At 41.7% G+C, this 6606-nt stretch overlaps 1 pseudogene; it reads right to left on the bottom strand.

Annotated features, from left to right (window-relative positions):
* Positions 1–3509: 3509 nt before the first annotated feature.
* On the bottom strand, positions 3510–4944 carry LOC137640470 (piggyBac transposable element-derived protein 3-like; annotated as a pseudogene).
* Positions 4945–6606: the final 1662 nt, after the last annotated feature.

Genomic DNA, 6606 nt, shown 5'->3' with positions numbered 1-6606 from the left:
ATTCAGGGGATGGAATTGATGCAAAGAGAGTAGCATCATCTGCATATCTATATATATAGATATATTTATATATATCTATATATATATATATATATATATATATATATATATATATATATATATATATATATATATATATATATATATATATATAATTTGTGCGGATGTTACTACATCTATTATAGCCGCTGGCGTAGAGGTTTCTACATCCGTTATTTCTGCCAGCTTCGATGGATGGAAGGAGGAGTCACGGTTGGGAGGTATTTGCATTCAAAACTATATGTAATCTATTGGTTTCCCTTGTTTGGGTTAGGACTCTCGGCTGTCGGCAGGAAGCCCATCATTAGAGATATGGGGAGGATGATTCCATAGTTTCTTGGTCTCGATCCTAACAGGCGGATTCAGCTTACAACTGGGCTTCTATATATGTTTTGACGCTATCTTTCGAGTTGGATGTGGAGTGAACCATCTGGGAAATATACTCTCATTGTATCGATAGTGGGTCTCGATCCTAACAGGCGGATTCAGCTTACAACTGGGCTTCTATATATGTTTTGACGCTATCTTTCGAGTTGGATGTGGAGTGAACCATCTGGGAAGTATACTCTCATTGTACCGATAGTGGAAAATTATTATTTCTTATCTGGCGTATGAAGCCTCATTATTCTCGAGTAAGTAAACCTAACCAATCAACCCCTATCGCAATCCCGGCCTTTTGGATTTTCCAAATAACAAAACCCCATCCCCTGGATACGCAGACTCTTCCCCGGCACTGTTAACGACCTCTGGTAATTTAATTAAGGAAGATTCTGTTGACCACCTTGGAACTAAAAAAGATTACAGATATAATAAAATCTAGTAATTTGGGTAACGCAAGGAAGCTGTGAATCCTTCATGTTTGCCCAAATTCCATTAGTGACAAACTAGAGTATGATGATATATATAGAGCATTTGAGTGCTATGAATTGATAAAGGAAGTAAGGATGAGACTTGGCGATGAAAAATGGTACTCATGTTTTGAATTTTAGTAACCTTCTAGTTTTAAAGATTTTAGTATGGCTTTTTATTATTGGACTGAAAGGTATAATGCTTCGATTTTATTGGGTTCCAGCACATGTAGGTGTGTCTGGGAATGAGAAGGCAGATTCACTGGGGAAGAATGCAACATCTGAGTTGCTGCCAAGAAGGTATCCCATTCCATGTAATGATTTCCTACCTAACATCAAGAAATTCTTTTGCAATAAATAGCATCGCACTGGGATAGTCTAGATGGCAATAAAATGAGAGAAGTAACAAATGACATATTTCCATGGAGGTATAACATGATGCCCTAAAAAGGAGAGACGACTCTTTTTCGTCTCGGTATTGGTAACACTCGGATGACATGAGTTTCTGGTGAAGGGCCAACACCAACCGTATTGCAAGGACTGTTTAATACCTTTAACAGTGAGGCATTTGTTGACTGAATGCCCTTATTTTAATAACGTAAGAAATAGATATTTTTTGAGGCTCGAGGTGAGGATGGCAGGTTCATCCTTGCCAAGATTCTTGGACATGATGTGTCCTACTCTGCGAGCGGTATTTTAAGATTTATTTCAGAAGCAGGTCTTCTGAAAACAATTTAACTTCTATAATGACATTCAACTTTTATGGTTTTAATTGAATATTCTAATAATTTTTTATCCAAAATAAATGATAATGGCGTCAATGACTTTAGATGTCAGGATGCCTGAAAACATTTAATCAATCATTCAATCGATGGTGGAAGGCTGCTTGTGGCTGATACAGAGCTCGGTTTCGGTGTTGCTCCTCTTTGTTGACGATGATGTACTCCTTCATTTTGCGATAGCACCCGGCGGAGGGAGTGCAAAGTTTGAAGCATGTAACTGTGCCTCTCGGGAGCCATCTTTCCTGTTCACAGGTAGGGTTTTTTCCCTGGTGGTTTTCTTCAATGATGATGGTGGCTCACTCCAGCGTTCGGCAATTGGAGCCAGCATAAGGAGTACAAAGTTGGAAGCATGTTCTTGCAACTCTTAGGGGGGCACCTTTTCTGTTAGCAGTTTAGTTTTTCTCATGAAGTTCCTTTTCAGGCTGACAACGACACACTCCCAGCTTATCAGTGTTCAAAGAAGTTTTAAGGATCATCGTAGGCAATCGACATACCAGGTTAAGGGCCTGTGGTTTGACAGGGTCGCTCCTCCTCCATTTGGTCACAGGGTATTTTCTTCTTAGTGTCAACGGGGGCTCACAGGAAATCTTGCGTCTGTTAAGACACAGGGCCGACTGGCTTTTTCTAACAGACTCAGGAGCTTCCCCTTTTCCATTGCCGAATCAAGCTTCTTGAGTTTGTCCATAATCTGAGGGTTGTGGCAAAACTTTGAGTGCATCCCTGCAGCCAACATAAAACTGGTTTACCTAGGAATGCTACAAAAAATCAGATTTGGAAATCTTTCCATCAGAAAACGACACTGAAGAAGGTGCAAGTCCCCTTCTTACTCTAGTGTTTCTGCCATTACATCGGTAACACCGTCTAATAGGCCACCTGTCCACCTGGGAACTCCATAGACCTTCAGGACTCGAGCAAAAGAGAGAACAGGTGCAGTGGACATCGGATATCAACCTCCTCAGGGGGGAGACTTTCTCCCTTCCCCCCTACCCACTAGGAATTTATTTTCCTAGGGATGTATCAAAAGAATGGAGGGGGGCCCTTCTGCGGTATCGCTCGGCCTCCAGGTTCTGGGCCAAGTCTGAAGAATCCTGGCACATAATCCTCCTGTGAGGGAATCCTATTAGGCCCTGCGACAGTTTTTTTCACCCATGGACAATTCGCTTTGTGGTGTTAATGAGCAACAACATCGCAGTGGTGTTTTAAGTAACAAGCAAGGCGTTACCTTTTGAGCACCTTTGCCATCTAGGAGTGAAAATGTTAACCCTAGATTTTATGGGAAACTTTACAAATTCCTTTTAGTATGTTATCATATTGGTAAATAGAAGACCTTTTTACTCGTGTATTTAAAAAAGAAAAGGCAGAATTAGCGAAATAATTGCTTGCAATGAAGTATCCCATATGAGTACCTTGGGCGAGTTTAGGCGGACCATGTTCATCCCATATTGGATCTATTGGGCCATAATGGTAAACTTTTTCAAGTTTATACTAATGTTGATTTGCCCACAAATCATATGATTATTATTGATGAATCACCTTTTTTTCCATGTATAACAGAAACACAGAGGTGGATTTACAATTTGATTAATATAAGAAATACAATATACAATACAATACAAAAATAGTAGAAAATGCACGAAATATAATAAAACTTACTCATAATAATATTTTAAAAATAGAAACATACACACACTTACTTACAAACCTTATGAAAGGAAGGAAGCAAAGTAATTCCTACTTTCAGTGAGACATTGGGCCACCTTGCACCCCTCACAATCCAGTGGGATCTGTGGATGTGGCCTGTAACAGAACAGTATGTGCATGTCTGCCTCATAGTGACATGCTATGGCATATGTAGGGTAGTGGCTTTCTGGCATGTCTCTACACGTGGCAAAACTGCCCATTGGCCCCTTTTTGGCAAAGAGAAATATCTGGTACCAAGCGTATTTCTGGCGATTTTGAAGGTTATCTTGAAGCTTCTGAGCCAATTTGAGATATCCAAACGGAAGTCCTTGAGGGGCTTTGGGTTAGCATGCAAAGCAAAGCAATCCCTCTTATGCAAAATGCAAGCATTGACGATGATCAAATCAAGGAGGTAAGCAAAGAGCCTCATGTAGTACCTCTTTGTTTTGAAGGTGGTCTTGTAGTACTTCTGCTTTGAAGGTGGTCTTGTTGAGGTGTGTCAACGTGTCACTTTTGTCAATGCCACTCATGCGGTTGTTGTACATATGGATGACAGATGGGCAAGTAATGGGATCCTTCTTCTTGAATGCCCTGTCGTACCGTTCTACTGTACCCATGGGCTCGACACCAACATCAGTGGAAAAGATTGTCACAACGCTTTTGTCCTTCCATCTTGCAACAAGGATGCCATTAGAAGAGACGTAGTACAATGTACCCCTTTGTATCGATTTCTTGTTCATCTCCTTCACAGACTTCAGGGGAGCATGACCAACTCTTGTTTTCCCTGGCAGTGCCCACACACCGACATCCATACTGCGATCTCAGGTACTTGGCCAACCCTATTCAGGTAGGTAGAGTAGTTGTATGCATACACTGCTGAGTTACTGGGGTGCTTGGTGGTTTTAACTAAGGCGGCAACAAACATTAAAGTCACAGACATAGCTTTCTGCTCTTCATGTAGCAGAGTATGGTGGCTTACAAAGGTTGGGTCCCCTTGGTACACAAGAATATTGTGCACAAATCCATCTGTGGTGGAGCAGTAGAACTTGTAGCCTCACTTGTCAGGCTTCTTGGCTACATACTGGCGAAGGTTACCAGGCCTTGTACCCTTAAAGGCGACCATCACTTAATTAATGGAGAGGATAGGAGTTTCGGGAACTTTCAGGAACACACTGGTGACCTTGGTGAAGGGGACTCTCACCTTGAAGAACCGATCTTGCGAGGCTGCTGCCTGGTCATTGTCGTTGAAGTGAAGGGAAAATTGAATTGACTTGAAGCGGTTCCTGGATATGAAGTCTACAACTCAAGGAATCCTTGTCTTCACGGCCCAGAAGTCGACTATGCTAGGGAGAGGAACCAGGCCCATGTACACTATGAGGCCTAGGAAAACCACGAGATCCTCTTCTGATATGTGGAAGTTGCTGCCTACATCTTTGTTGTCTTGAATACAGCTTGGACTGGAACACGATGTGTTCCCTCAATTCAGCTGTGAAGAACTGGGAGAAATATTCATAAGGTTCCCTCAAAGAGTCTGACTGTGGATGAATGAAGTTGGGCAGGGCCTGGATATCAGTGTAATCCTTTGCCACAGGCATCACCTGAGGGACAACAACATTATCCTTGTGAGCTGAAACAAGAATAAAGTAACATTAGTGTGTGCATATGTGGCCATGTATATGTCAGTGAGTATGCTAGTAAACAAATGTTTTAAAAATACCTATTGTTTAAAAACCATTTAAGGAGCAAAAAAAATGAAAGAACCCTTATAACAACGAGACTTTTAAAAAAAAAAATTTAAAACTAATTTCTCTCTCTCTCTCTCTCTCTCTCTCTCTCTCTCTCTCTCTCTCTCTCTCTCTCTCTCTCTCTCTCTCTCTCTCTCTCTCTCTCATACTAGGCTCTAGAGGTAGGAGGGTCAAAGGCATCCTCCTGAATAAGGCCTTTGTCAGGAACGTAGGTAGGGTTGTCATTATCACTATCAACGTCCAAAGGGCTCACATCAACATCACATCCTTCAGCATCGTCAGGGACTACCATGGTCTATGATCTGTAGTCTGCAATGCAGAATTGTGATGCCCATGAATTATACGGCTGTGAAACTGCAAAAACAAAAAACAATTCATGTAATGAAAAAAAAAATGTAACTTTACCTTTCATTCAATCCCTTCTAAGGTAATAATTTATATGCACATGAACCTAGCATCTCTAAATCATTACTATTATTTCGAGAAATAATGTTAAAAATATTCTCAAATGTCTAAAACAAACACAATTTTTTTTTATTTGTCGTATTCTATTGGCTGGTTTAACCGTTACAGCCCAAAAGGTCCTACGGTGAATGAGTATGGTCTGTCTAAACTCGACTGAAGTATCCCACATGGGATCTATACTTTTTTCATTAGGCAGCACGACACTTCAGTAATGCTAAAGCACTTCAAATCCACATCAAAAGGCTTCACAATCTCACAGTCACTGTGCACTTACCATGATTACGAAGGTTGGGGGGGGGATCCGTGAAGGTAGCTGCGACAGGTCTTGACTCTCTTCCAACCAGAGCAGGTGTCTTTCGAACGCCCTACAGTCTTGATGAGAGGGGCAGGCGGTTTGTGATTGGCTGATTCGAAGAGCAGAGGAGTGTAGCTATGAGTTGCTAAAGAGTCAATTTAATACAAGCATAAATTTGTTCACCACGAATACCACAAAGTAGCTGTTTTAAAAAGTCCGCTTGGGATATTTGGTCGTTTTTGTGTTAAGATGGGATGACAACGACTCGGGGTACCTATCAGCTCGCTTCTTTCCGGACAGAAGGTAGTGGGTAGTCCTGACTATGTAGCTTCCCCCGACAGGGGATCAGTGTGTAACTTCTCTGAACAGCAAGCTTCTATTGGCCAGCTCTCAGGTATTTGATCCCCAGACATGCCTCAAAAATGCATGGCTTCATTGGTGGGACAACATTGAGGTCTACGCATGTCCCCTGTTCTGCCATATATGAAGATTACTTGACAAGGCAGGTGCTTCCACCAGCTAGGCTATGAACATTGTAGCCTCGCATTGACATCGTGTGGAATGGTCCTCGGACCTTCTTCAGCTGGTAAAAGAAGTCCTGAGAGAACTCCCTCCATGTCACAATCCACTCAGACAACCACTCGCTAGATCTACCGTAGCCGTAAAGTCCCTACATCCACACTACAGAAGGTTTTCCAGCATTGCCTTGCAAAGAGAGGTTTTTTGTTATACGTTGCAAAAGAGATGTCTGA

This window comes from Palaemon carinicauda, chromosome 5, assembly GCF_036898095.1.
Source record: "Palaemon carinicauda isolate YSFRI2023 chromosome 5, ASM3689809v2, whole genome shotgun sequence".
NCBI lineage: Eukaryota > Metazoa > Arthropoda > Malacostraca > Decapoda > Palaemonidae > Palaemon > Palaemon carinicauda.
Note: the sequence above shows the minus strand (reverse complement) of the source record. Positions and strands in the feature narration are given on the sequence as shown.